Genomic DNA, 14,888 nt, shown 5'->3' with positions numbered 1-14,888 from the left:
AACCCGGAGTCTGGTATATATAATAAGAGAAAAGTAGTAATTTTGCAAAATTTACAGAGAGGATGTAGTAGGACTAATGAAAATAAAATTGTATACTCAGGTAAAGCTGTCTGAGGCAAGATGATTATACCCAGATGTGGTCAATCTAATGGAAGTCCATGTAATTTTTTTGTTGTGCCAGTAATGCCCACAAATTCTGATCACATTTATACTAAGTTATAGGTTCAAATGTGTATTTTAGAAGATTAAAATCAACTAATAAAGTTAAAGGCCATGTAGAAATAAATCATAGAAGGAACTACTAATTTCCATGACGCGGATCCAATTGCAGGTTTGGAGACAAATATCTTATGTTTAGCAATTCGATTTCACATATTCAAAAGTAAGTATATTTGTACAACTCGCACTCCAACTAAAATTCAGAGAGCTTGCAGCAAATTCAAATAGAACAAAGATAGATAAAATATCTGTAGATGCCAACAGGAGAATTCACAGTGATTAATCAAGAACTAAAGGGAAAAATAAAAAGATATACAGGGGAAGAAATGATGTAGTGTTCTTATTGTTGAGGTTTTAATTTAAGATGTAATATTCTTAAAATGAGGGTGAATGGGAAATGGAGGAAAAATGAAATTTTGAGTAAAATTTTAAGTTTCCCCTCTTAACAATGAGACATTGTCCCATATTGGAAGTGGAAGACATTTTTGGTGGGTATATATATAATTGCTCTTCTTGTAGCTCTTAAAGAGTTAAGAAGAAAGCAAGCCTCGCGCCGTCGTCGTCGTCGCTCGCTCGGCTCGGCTTCGGCTACGGCTACGGCTACGGCTACGGCTTCGGCTTCGGCTTCGGATTCGGATTCGGATTCGGATTTGGACATTTGGATTTGGTCAAATGATATAGCCATTCCCCATTCATGTGGGGGATTGTTGAGGTTTTAATTTAAGATGTAATATTCTTAAAATGAGGGTGAATGGGAAATGGAGGGAAAATGAAATTTTGAGTAAAATTTTAAGTTTTCCCCTCTTAACAATGAGACATTGTCCCATATTGGAAGTGGAAGACATTTTTGGTGGGTATATATATAATTGCTCTTCTTGTAGCTCTTAAAGAGTTAAGAAGAAAGCAAGCCTCGCGCCGTCGTCGTCGTCGCTCGCTCGGCTCGGCTTCGGCTACGGCTACGGCTACGGCTTCGGATTTGGATTTGGATTTGGATTTGGTCAAATGATCGATTGATTGATTAATTTTTTGGACCAAATTTATTTGTTAATAGTAAATATTAACGTAAGATTATCCGTATTTGTAACGGATATTTTCCAATCCGTGTATTTGATCATTGGCAGCCGGATAATGGTCTTCCCACCATGAAGTGCTTGCTCCACCATGAAGTGCTTGCTCCACCATGAATATAATGCTTGCTCCACCATGAAGGGTGGACGTTTGGCTTGCACTCCCTCTTGGTTGCTATAAATAGGAGCAGCAAATGTTGAAGTGAAACACTCGGAACTCAACTGAAATTACCAAGAACTCAACATACAATTGGCTATACATTGCACTCCTTCCTCTCAGAACTTCCATACGTTCTTCTGAGTATATACTCCTTCGTTCTGCATTGTTTTTAACTTCAAACAAAGCAACTGTAAGTGTGATTTGCTACCGAACTTTGTGTTCGCTGAAACACTGGGGTTTGAAGTACCGCTACACCAGTGTGTTATTCGTTCTATCCTGGGAGGAAATAATCCATTACCTTGGGTACTAGGAGGGGATTAAATTCCTTAAGGAAACACTGTGAATTCAGTGGGCTCGAATTATTTACTGTTTTATTACGTAAATTTATATTTTGCAGAATTAGAATTATTATTTACAAATACAGCTATATTGACGGGAAACAACAATCTTAAGGAATTTTAATATTTATTTCTGTATTTGTAGTATTCTAATTATTCTGCAAACTAAAACCTTTGTGGTTTGTGTACTCCCGTTTTGGAGAGTTAAGCCTTCGTGGCGTTTTGTTGGATATTAAAATCTACGTGATTTTTACTCCAGTTTGAAAACGTGTATTAAACGTTTGTTTGTGTCATTCTTTTACATAAAAGATGATGACTGAAAACGAGAACCAAGCTGTTCCGATGGCAACTGCCAACGCAACGACAAGCCGAACACCGGCGTTGGCACCGGCAGAAAAACCCGGAAAATTTTCCGGGATTGATTTCAAGCGCTGGCAGCAGAAGATGTTCTTCTACTTGACTACGTTATGTCTACAGAAGTTCATCAAGGAAGATGTTCCTGATCTGCCGGATAAAACTCCAGATAATGAACGCTTTCTCGTGATTGAAGCGTGGAAGCATTCTGATTTTTTATGTAAGAATTATATTCTTAGCGGACTGGATGATAATCTGTATAATGTATACAGTAGCATGGAGACATCCAAAGAATTGTGGAATGCACTTGAAAAGAAATATAAGACTGAAGATGCCGGGATGAAGAAATTCGTTGCCGCAAAATTTCTGGACTACAAAATGATAGATAGCAAGTCTGTTATTACTCAAGTCCAGGAATTGCAAGTGATTATTCATGATCTACTTGCTGAAGGTCTTGTAATCAACGAAGCATTCCAAGTAGCAGCAATGATTGAGAAGTTGCCTCCATTGTGGAAGGACTTCAAAAATTATTTGAAACACAAACGAAAGGAAATGTCCCTTGAAGATCTCATTGTTCGGTTGAGAATCGAAGAGGACAATAAAGCTGCTGAAAGGAGAGGCCGTGGAAATTCAACAATAATGGGAGCAAATATTGTTGAAGCTAACAAGAAGAGGAAGAAGGCTTCTGGTCCGAAATACAACCCAAGTAAGAAGCGGTTCAGTGGAAACTGCTACAACTGTGGGAAAACTGGACACAAGTCTACGGAGTGTCGTGCTCCGAAGAAAGACAAGAAAAGGGGTCAAGCAAACATGGTAGTAAACCATGATGATGTTGATAACTTATGTGCCATGCTCTCTGAATGTAACTTGGTGGGAAATCCTAAAATGTGGTGGTTTGATTCAGGAGCCACTCGCCATGTTTGTGCAGTTAGAGAGGCTTTTGCTACCTATGCTCTTGCTGAACCCGGAGAGACAGTTTATATGGGAAATGCTTCAACAGCAAAAGTTGAAGGATATGGGAAGGTATTTCTAAAAATGACTTCTGGCAAGGTCATGACTTTGAACAATGTCCTTCATGTTCCCGAAATGAGAAAGAATTTAGTCTCTACTGGACTTCTTGTTACGCACGGTTTTAAGTGCGTTTTTGTATCCAACAAGGTTGTAATTAGTAAGAATGGAATATTTGTGGGAAAAGGTTACCTCACCGAGGGCCTTTTCAACCTAAATGTAATGGTTGTTGAAAATAATAATAATATTTCAGCTTCTTCTTACTTACTTGAGTCAAATGATTTATGGCATGTACGTTTGGGTCATGTCAATTATAAAACCTTGCGAAAAATGATTAACTTGGAAGTACTGCCCAAGTTTGAATGCGAAAAATTAAGATGTCAAATATGTGTGGAATCTAAGTATGTTAAACATCCTTATAAGTCAGTTGAAAGGAATTCAAATCCTTTAGACTTAATTCACACAGATATTTGTGACATGAAGTCAATACCATCTCGCGGTGGAAAGAAGTATTTCATAACTTTTATTGACGATGGTACTCGATATTGCTATGTTTACTTACTGAATAGTAAAGATGAAGCAATAGACGCATTCAGGCAATACAAAAATGAAGTTGAAACGCAACTTAACAAGAAAGTAAAAATGATAAGAAGTGATAGGGGTGGTGAATATGAATCTCCTTTTGAAGAAATATGTTTAGAATATGGAATTATTCATCAAACAACAGCCCCTTACACGCCCCAATCTAATGGGATTGCGGAAAGAAAGAATCGCACATTAAAGGAGATGATGAATGCGTTGTTGATAAGTTCTGGTTTGCCACAGAACTTGTGGGGGAAGCCATTCTTACGGCTAATCGAATATTAAATCGAGTGCCCCATAGCAAAACACAATCCATTCCATATGAACAATGGAAAGGAAGGAAGCCCAACTTGAATTATTTTAAAGTGTGGGGGTGTTTGGCAAAAGTGCAAGTTCCTAAACCCAAAAGGGTAAAGATAGGACCGAAAACCGTTGATTGTGTTTTCATAGGATATGCGACAAATAGTAAAGCATATCGATTTCTGGTTCATAAATCAGAAAATCCCGACATTCATAATAATACGGTTATAGAATCAGATAATGCTGAGTTCTTTGAAAATATATATCCGTATAAAAAGGAATATGAGTCGGTTGGTGAAGGATCTAAACGATCTCGGGAAGAAACAAAAGAAAGTACATATAATCAGGAGGATCCAAGACGCAGTAAACGTCAAAGGACGTCTACTTCATTTGGACCAGATTTTGTGACTTTCTTATTGGAGAATGAGCCTCAAACATTTAAAGAAGCTATGACTTCTTCGGAATCATTATTTTGGAAAGAGGCAGTCAATAGTGAAATAGAATCCATATTGAATAACCATACATGGGAATTGGTTGATCTTCCTCCTGGAAATAAACCTTTGGGTTCTAAATGGATTTTTAAGAGAAAAATCAAAGATGATGGAACTATTGATAAATTCAAGGCAAGGCTCGTAGTCAAAGGGTATAGACAACGAGAAGGTCTAGACTACTTTGATACGTACTCTCCAGTTACAAGAATTACGTCCATACGGATGTTAATAGCATTAGCTGCAGTGTATGGTCTTGAAATTCATCAAATGGATGTTAAGACGGCCTTCTTAAATGGAGAGTTGGAGGAAGAAATTTACATGGAACAACCTGAAGGGTTTGTGGTTCCAGGTAAAGAAAAGAAGGTATGTAGACTTGTTAAGTCTCTTTACGGACTAAAACAAGCACCCAAACAATGGCATGCGAAATTTGACCAAACAATGTTGTCAAATGGTTTTAAGATAAATGAATGTGATAAATGCGTGTACATTAAAAATGTTCCAAATCACATAGTCATTGTTTGCTTATATGTGGATGATATGTTGATAATGAGTAATGACATTGCCAACATAAATGCTACAAAGCGTATGCTCAATAGCAAGTTTGATATGAAAGACTTGGGAGTTGCTGATTTAATTCTGGGAATTAAGATCAATAAGACTCCTCAAGGTCTGGCATTGTCACAATCTCATTATATTAAGACAGTACTTGAAAAATTCAAGCACTTGGGCTTTAAAGTTGCAAAGACTCCAATTGACGTGAATCTTGCATTAGCAAAGAACAAAGGCCAAAGCATATCACAATTGGATTATGCTCGTGTATTGGGATGCTTAATGTATATCATGAATTGTACACGACCAGATATAGCTTGTGCTATAAGTAAACTGAGTCGATATACGAGCAATCCAGGCCAATCTCATTGGATGGCAATGAAACGAGTTTTGGGATATTTAGAACATACCCAAAACTTTGAATTGCACTACAGTAATTTCCCTGCGGTGATTGAGGGATACTGTGATGCAAATTGGATCACCGGTTCAACTGATTCTAAGTCCACAAGTGGATATGTATTCACTATTGGTGGAGGAGCGGTATCTTGGAAGTCGTCCAAACAAACATGTATTGCCCGCTCTACAATGGAGGCTGAATTCATAGCCTTAGATAAAGCCGGTGAAGAAGCTGAATGGCTCCGGAATTTCTTGGAAGACATTCCATTTTGGCCCAAACCGTTGGCACCAATATGCATACATTGTGATAGTCAAGCGGCAATTGGAAGGGCTGGGAGCGTTATGTATAACGGTAAATCTCGTCATATACGACGAAGACATAAAACCGTTAGGCAATTACTCTCTAGAGGAATTATCACGATTGACTATGTAAAGTCAAGTGATAATGTGTCGGATCCACTTACAAAAGGCCTAACTAGAGAGGTAGTTGAGAAATCATCAAGGGGAATGGGGCTATGGCCGAGAACAAGTCATTGTGGCGGTAACTCTACCTAGAAGACTGGAGATCCCAAGATCTAGGTTCAAGGAGATCAAACAAAGTCATTAATGACGGTTCAACATTGTCAAATAAAATTTTAGTCCATTCTCGAGATGAGACAATGTTCAGTATCAAGGATAAAGCATTAAGGCTTTTTAATGATTTCTAAATTTGATACGGGGTATATCAAATAGTGTATCTACAGGATGACACGTTTAGGAATCACCTATGTAAGTGTGAAGTGTTAGCCGCTTCAAGGAGAACTTTGTAAGGCCAGTTCTCTACGCACTTATGAAACCAGGCGGTGTTCATGGCTGAAACGAACACAACAATGAGAACCAAAGACGGTTAAGGGTTGATTGTGTGACTTATGGTTGTCTAGGTATACACCAAAGATCGACGGTTCAAAGATATCAAATCTACCGATTGACCGAGTATATCCGACATAAGTTTACTACGGAAAGTTCAAAGGGAAACCTACTTATCCAGATGCGATTAATCCTTGCTTGTAAATCACACAGTTTTTCCATGCATACTTCCATGATATAGCCATTCCCCATTCATGTGGGGGATTGTTGAGGTTTTAATTTAAGATGTAATATTCTTAAAATGAGGGTGAATGGGAAATGGAGGGAAAATGAAATTTTGAGTAAAATTTTAAGTTTCCCCTCTTAACAATGAGACATTGTCCCATATTGGAAGTGGAAGACATTTTTGGTGGGTATATATATAATTGCTCTTCTTGTAGCTCTTAAAGAGTTAAGAAGAAAGCAAGCCTCGCGCCGTCGTCGTCGTCGCTCGCTCGGCTCGGCTTCGGCTACGGCTACGGCTTCGGATTTGGATTTGGATTTGGATTTGGATTTGGATTTGGATTTGGATTTGGTCAAATGATCGATTGATTGATTAATTTTTTGGACCAAATTTATTTGTTAATAGTAAATATTAACGTAAGATTATCCGTATTTGTAACGGATATTTTCCAATCCGTGTATTTGATCATTGGCAGCCGGATAATGGTCTTCCCACCATGAAGTGCTTGCTCCACCATGAAGTGCTTGCTCCACCATGAATATAATGCTTGCTCCACCATGAAGGGTGGACGTTTGGCTTGCACTCCCTCTTGGTTGCTATAAATAGGAGCAGCAAATGTTGAAGTGAAACACTCGGAACTCAACTGAAATTACCAAGAACTCAACATACAATTGGCTATACATTGCACTCCTTCCTCTCAGAACTTCCATACGTTCTTCTGAGTATATACTCCTTCGTTCTGCATTGTTTTTAACTTCAAACAAAGCAACTGTAAGTGTGATTTGCTACCGAACTTTGTGTTCGCTGAAACACTGGGGTTTGAAGTACCGCTACACCAGTGTGTTATTCGTTCTATCCTGGGAGGAAATAATCCATTACCTTGGGTACTAGGAGGGGATTAAATTCCTTAAGGAAACACTGTGAATTCAGTGGGCTCGAATTATTTACTGTTTTATTACGTAAATTTATATTTTGCAGAATTAGAATTATTATTTACAAATACAGCTATATTGACGGGAAACAACAATCTTTATACGAGCAATCCAGGCCAATCTCATTGGATGGCAATGAAACGAGTTTTGGGAATACAAAATGGGAGGTAAAAGACTTAACGATAACAGTATTTACTCAGAGTAAATGCAGTTAGGCTTCAATTTAGAGAGGTAAATCAATGCATAGATAGAGCTATTCGCAATACCAGAAGGTGGTGTAGTTACATTCATTCACTTAGTTCATCAAACTTCTAACATCTCATAAATGACAAACTAATGGAAATATTGAAGTGCCATGTACTCTAACTAACATAGGCAACAGAAGAGAGTAAAATCATAAATTAGGATCTAGCTTAATTCCATTGGTTTCCATTCATGTTTTCTCAGCACATCTTATGATCATCAGTTGTCACAAAATTGAATATAGTCAAATAAAATAAGTATAGCAAAATATCACTCACCTATGGGCATAATATTAAATGTCTCAAACATAATGCGGGTCTTAATAGATAATAAAAGATTGTTAAGTTTCTTCATACTTTGATGCTCTATTATAAGAGATTAACAAGTAGGTTATATTGTTCCTTAAAGCTCTCCATAGTAAGAAAGCACATTTAAAAAGAATATTCTTGTACCAACTGCCAAGTCTTTTTATTAGTGAAAAATGTAACTTTTCTTTATCTCACTATTTCCCAGCCGAGGCGGCAACTTTTCTTCTTTCAAGGTCATTGCTACAGAATCATCTATTTTATGCTGTTTGCTATTCTAACATGATCTTATGTCACCGAGCGAGGGCACTTTTTTGATTGTCGAATATCCATTAATCTGATTTTGGTGCAACTATTGGTACTGCATTTGTCCTAAATGTCATTATGCAACAGTAGAAATACAGTTTTTCCATAAAATAGCAGGAGATACTAACTATAGATGACACAACTATTTCACTTTATTTATTTCGTCATGAACACGTATGATGAAAAAGAATACCATTATAGAACATCAAGCATCTAATATTTACACCACAAATATCTCTAAAGGAAGCAATGCTGCTCTAACGAACAACTTACCATTTGTAATACTCAAGTTAACATAGCACAATAAATTGCAATAAAATAGTTACGGTTAGCTAAGAATTGTCAAACGTAATGCAAGAAAGTATTTAGATAGCATGTAATCATTATTGGGTTGTAGAATGAGACACGTAGAGTTATGATGTGTCAGTTCGTACAGTAAGTTCTTAGTGTAGCTACAGAACTTTTAATCTGACAGAACTAAATACATGCATATTCAAAATGTCTACTTTCCTCCACTTTGTCAACTCTAGTTTCTTAATGACGTTTGGAGATATTGCGAATGTAAAACCTCGGATGAAGAAAATTACAACAAGTTCGGTATAAAATACATAAATTTCCAGAAAGAGAAAGCGGAGCAAAGAAAATGGTCATAATTTAAGGATGTCACAACTTTTCAATTGACACGAAGGAAGTACATACGTTACAATTTAGTAGAATTAAGTGCAGAATCAGATGAGAATTAAGTGGAACAAATAAGAGTAGAAGTTAAATTCAATTGAATTTAGCGTATAAATTGTTCTCTATCTAATACAAAAATAATAATAATCATATAAGCTAAATATGGAGAAAATCTGCTTCGGTAGACAAATGAATAAAATTATGAGACTCTAGGGGTCATGTGGTACTCAGGGAATCTGCAAAAATCAATCTTTGTAACAGGAAAACAATTGCATTTGGTTTCAAACTTCCAATAAAGCATACGTGATATCATTCTTCTCTCCCCCCTCACAAGTCATGCCATTGGGAAGTCTAAAGCAGAAACAAAACAAAAGCAGATAACTATTGGTAAGAATAATCCAGTGATCCCTTAAGTTTCTCCTCTCTCTTTTTTCCTTCTAACTATGGTGTTTGGCCACTTTGCGTGCACTTGGACCTAATAACTTTCAATGTATTGACTTATTAATCTATTTTTCCAAATACACGTTGAATTTCGAAATGCTTAAATTTTATACTTATTAAAATAATATAATATAGAGTGAGCTATTACTCAATTCTCAACCAAACCCCATCTTATTTGTCTTTTTTTCTATTTTTTACTTTGATCCAAGAATTAAAGGAATAATCCTTTGAAACTCCAAACTTTAGTAGCATTAAATAGATTTCTTTACCTGCAATTCCCTAAGCTTATTTAGTTTTATTGGTAAATAGGAGGAAGGAACAGAACTTTTCGGAGGATCATAGAGCGTGCATACAGAAACTTACTGGATGAGCACAATCAATCAGAATGGTAATTCTTTCATAGAGAGGAAGGAGACATCGAAGTAACAAACAATATAGACATTCAGATTTGTCTATTAAATCGCCTGGGGAAGTTGGGGAAGGGTGACAAAAATTGAACAATAGTTATCAGTAAAATTATGGCATGTAACAAAAAGGATAAACTTTAACACACTATAAACATGAGGCATATGAGATAATCAAAGGAAAAAAAGAAGCAAATACAAAACTTACCCCTTTTAAGTAAGAAGTAGAGAAGTAGAAGAAAGTTAGTGATCTATGTAAAGTATGAAAAGATGAACTGTAGATATGTTGTGGATATTAGAACAAATCCAGAAGTCGGAAATTTATAGTAAGGATTAGAGGAAAATGATAGGTGTACAAAATAGCTAAAAGACGAAGAGAGCGAAAGCGGTGATAAGACGAAGATGACTCCACAGAGAAGAGTGAAGGCGGGGAAAATTTTGGTCAGCACGCACGTGTCAAATCAGGAAGAAAAGGGGTATCTCGTGTCTAATCATTGTAGGCGCATGAGGCCCAAGTTTGGTTTTAAAATATTTCTTAAAAATTGAATGGGGTGACCTATTTGGTCGCCCCTTTTTAACTTATACTCGTTTTGTTTTTTATTTACATCCGTACCTATTTTTTTGTTAAAAGTATTTTAAAAAGACAGTTTTGCCCTTCTTTAATAAAAGACTATTGATAAAAACTGTAGACTGCAGGGCAAAACTTCAGCATGTGTTTGGTATGAAGTTTTAGCAAATGAACTAAATAACTTCAGCATGCATTAGAAAAAACTAATTAGAAAATTACATATTGCAAGACAAAAATTTAATCATGTTTAGTCAGAAGTTTTAGCAAAATGAACTAAAAAACTTCAGCTTGTTTAGACTAAAGTTTCGGATAAAACTCATGACAAAACTGTAGACTGGATGATAAAATTTCAGCATGTTTTGGTATGAAATTTTAGCAAATGAACTAAATAACTTCAGCATGCATTAGCAAAAACTCATTAGAAAATTATATACTGCAAGACAAAAACTTAAGCATGTTTAGTCTGAAGTTTTAGCAAATGAACTAAAAAACTTAAGCATGCTTAGGCTGAAATTTTAGCAAATGAACTAAAAAACTTAAGGATATTTAATCTGAAATTTTAGCAAATGAACTAAATAACTTAAGTATGTTTAGTCTGAAGTTTTAGCAAATGAACTAAAAAACTTAAGCATGTTTAGTCTGAAAATTTAGCAAATGAACTAAATAACTTCAGCATGTTTAGATTAAAATTTTGGATAAAACTCATGACTGCGATGTTGATGCAGGACGGTAGGGTGATTGCCTACGCGTACAAACAACTGAAGGTGCATGAAAAGAACTATCATGTCCATGACCTTGAGTTAGCAGTTATTGTTCATACCTTGAAGATTTGGCGGCACTATTTGTATGGTGTACCTTATGAGATCTACACCGATCATTGGAGTTTGCAGCATCTGTTCAAGCAAAAGGATCTTAACTTGCGTCAGCGGAGGTGGTTGGAGCTACTAAAGGACTATGATATCACCATTTTGTACCCCCCGGGGAAGGCCAATATGGTGGCCGATGCTTTGAGTCACCGGGAGGAGAGTTTGGGGAGCTTAGCCTATCTACCAGCAGCAGAGAGGCCATTGGCGTTGGATGTTCAGGCCTTAGCCAGCCAGTTTGTGAGATTGGATATTTCTGAGCCGAGTCTAGTATTGGCTTACATGGTATCTCGGTCTTCTCTTTATGATCGTATCAGGGAGCGTCGGTATGATGGCCCCCATCTACTTGTCCTTATGGACATGGTCCAGCACGGTAATGCTAAGGAGGTCACCATTGGGGATGATGGTCCATTGAGGATGCATGGCAGGTTATGTGTGCCCAATTTAGATGGTTTGCGAGAGTTGATTCTTCAGGAGGCTCACAGTTCGCAGTACTCCATTCATCCGGGTGTCGCGAAGATGTATCAGGACTTGAGGCAGTATTACTGGTAGAGGAGGATGAAGAAAGACATAGTGAAGTATGTGGCTCGCTGTCTAAATTGCCAGCATGTGAAATACAAGCATCAGCGGCCAGGTGGGTTGCTTCAGGAGTTAGAGATTCCGGAGTGGAAATGGGAGCGGATCACTATGGATTTCGTTATTGGACTCCCACGGACCCAGCGGAGGTTTGATGCAGTCTGGGTGATTGTGGATAGGCTAACCAAGTCAGTTCATTTCATTCCTGTGATGACTACCTATTCTTCTGAGCAGTTAGCTCGAATTTATATCCGCGAGATTGTTAGGCTTCATGGCGTACCGATATCTATCATCTCTGACCGAGGTACGCAATTTATATCACGGTTCTGGAGGGCTGTACAGCAGGAGTTGGGTACTCGTGTTGAGTTGAGCACAGCATTTCACCCTCAGACGGACGGACAATCTGAGCGCACTATTCAGATACTGGAGGATATGCTTCGCGCTTGTGTGATAGATTTTGGGGGTGCTTGGGATCAGTTCTTGCCACTTGTGGAGTTTGCCTACAACAACAGTTATCAGTCGAGCATCCAGATAGCACCGTATGAGGCTCTGTATGGTAGGCGATGTCGATCTACAATGGGTTGGTTCGAGCCGGGCAAGGCTAGATTACTGGGTATAGACTTGATTCAGGATGCCCTGGATAAGGTGAAGGTGATTCAGGATCGACTTCGCACAGCCCAGTCCAGACAGAAGAGTTATGCGGATCGGAAGGTTCGCGATATTGCATTCATGGTTGGAGAGCGGATCTTGCTCCGGGTTTCGCCTATGAAGGGCATTATGAGATTCGGAAAGAAGGGCAAGTTGAGCCCGAGGTTCATTGGTCCCTTTGAGGTGTTGCGGCAAGTTGGGGAGGTTGCTTATGAGGTTGCCTTACCTACCAGTCTAGCAGGAGTCCATCCAGTATTCCATGTTTCTATGCTCCGGAAGTATCACAACAATCCGGCTCATGTGTTGGATTTTAGCTCAATCCAGTTGGACAGGGATCTATCTTATGCTGAAGAGCCAGTGGCTATTTTGGACAGGTAGGTTCGAAAGCCGAGGTCAAAGAACATTGCTTCCATGAATGTTTAGTGAAGGGGTCATCCGGTCGAGGAAGCGACTTGGGAGACTGAGCAGGATATGCGCAGCCGTTATCCTTATCTTTTCACCACTTCAAGTATGTCTCTATGCTCGTTCGGGGACGAACGATTATTTTAAGAGGGAGAGGATGTAACAACCCGGACGGTTGTTTTGAGAGTAATAGCCCTGATCCCCTATTTACTATTTTTCCCATATCTTTTCTGCATATGTGACTTGCTGGGAGGTTTTGATTTGGGTTTCAGAGTGATTTGGGACACTTAGTCCGTAAAATGGAAGCTTCAGTCTTAGAATTTTGAACATAGTTAGAATTATGTGAAGACGACTCCAGAATAGAATTTTGTCTATTCTGTTAGCTTCGTTGGGTAATTTTGGACTTAGGGGCGCGTGTTTGGATTATATTTTGGAGGTATGTAGCTGATTTAGGCTTGAAATGGGGAAAGTCTAATTTTTTGGAGATTTTAACCGGAAGTGGACATTTTGATATCGGGGTCGTATTTTGATTCTGGATGATGGAGTAGGTCCTTAATGTTGAATATGACTTGTGTACAAAATTTTTGGTCAATCGGACGTGATTTGATAGGTTTTGGTATCGGTTGTAGAAGTTTGAAGTTTCAAAGTTCATTAAGTTTGAATTAGAGGGTGATTCGTGTTTTTAGCATTTTTTGATGTGATTTGAGGGCTCTACTAAGTTCGTATGGTGTTTTAGGACTAGTTGGTATGTTTGGTTGAGGTCCCGGGGGCCTCGGGTGTGTTCCATATGCTTAACGGATTGAGTTTTGCACTTATACAATTGCTGAAGCTATCTGAGTCCTCGTGTTTTTGCACCTGCGGTGGAGAGTCCGCAGGTGCGGGATCGCAAGTGTGGAGAGGCAAGCGCAGAAGCAGAAATGAGAGGATCTGCCTAGGGTTGCAGGTTCAAAGGAGGTGCCGCATCTGCGATGCCCGCAGAAGCACTCAACGATCCGCATGAGCGGAAGAAGACCGCAAAAGCAAACATGGGTCCGCAGGTGCGACCCTTTGATTGCAGAAGCGGACGCTGAGTTTTTAAGCGGAATCCGAACCTGCGATGGGAATTCCACAGGTGCGGTGACGCAGGTGCGATTCTTGGCCCGCAGGTGCGAAATCGCTGGGCAGAAAAGGGCTAAGTGCGAGGGTTTGATTTCATTCTCCCTTTTTGGACCTAAAGAGCTTGGATTGAGGCGAAATTTTGAGGGATTTTCAGAGGAAGCTTGTGGGTAACGATTCTTAACTCTTTTATGGTTACATCTCATTAATCTATAGTTGATTCCACCCTTTAATTTAGGATTTGAGTTGGAAATTGGGTAAAAATGGTAGAAACTTCCTAGACTAAGTTTTTGAGATTTGGAAGGCGATTTGAGGTCGGATTTGAGAAATTCTTGTATGGTTGGACTAATTAGTGAATGGTGTTCGTATTTTGTGACTTTTACCCGATTCTGAGATGTGGGCCCGGGGAGACGTTTTGGGGAGATTTTCTAATTTTTTGCTTTAGCTTTGATTTCATTGAATAGATTAGTTTCTTATAGTTATATTTATGATATGTAATTGATTTTGGCTAGATTTGGGCCATTCAGAGTCAGATATTCATGGAAAAGTCATTGTTACCGATTGTTTGAGCTAGTTTCGAGGTAAGTGGCTTGCCTAACCTTGTGTGGGGGAAATTCCCTTAGGATTTGGTGCTGTTGTGATATGTGAGCGCCGTGTACATGAGGTGATGAGTACATACACAAGCTATATTGTTGTAAAACCCAATTTTTACTGAGTATCAAGCTGTTTTTCCTTTTAAATTGAGTTATATTGTTTTAATGAGTATTAGTCTGTTTCCATTCTTATATGAGCTATTCCAATATGTGTAGTTATCCCGTTTAGTCTAATATCGCATGTATACGTGCTTTAACTGCTTATTTGAACTCTGTGAAGCATGCCTAGTTGATTTCCTAC

Source organism: Nicotiana tomentosiformis, chromosome 8, assembly GCF_000390325.3.
Source record: "Nicotiana tomentosiformis chromosome 8, ASM39032v3, whole genome shotgun sequence".
Taxonomy (NCBI): Eukaryota; Viridiplantae; Streptophyta; class Magnoliopsida; order Solanales; family Solanaceae; genus Nicotiana; species Nicotiana tomentosiformis.
The sequence above is the reverse complement of the archived record's forward strand: the minus strand, read 5'-3'. Positions refer to the sequence as shown.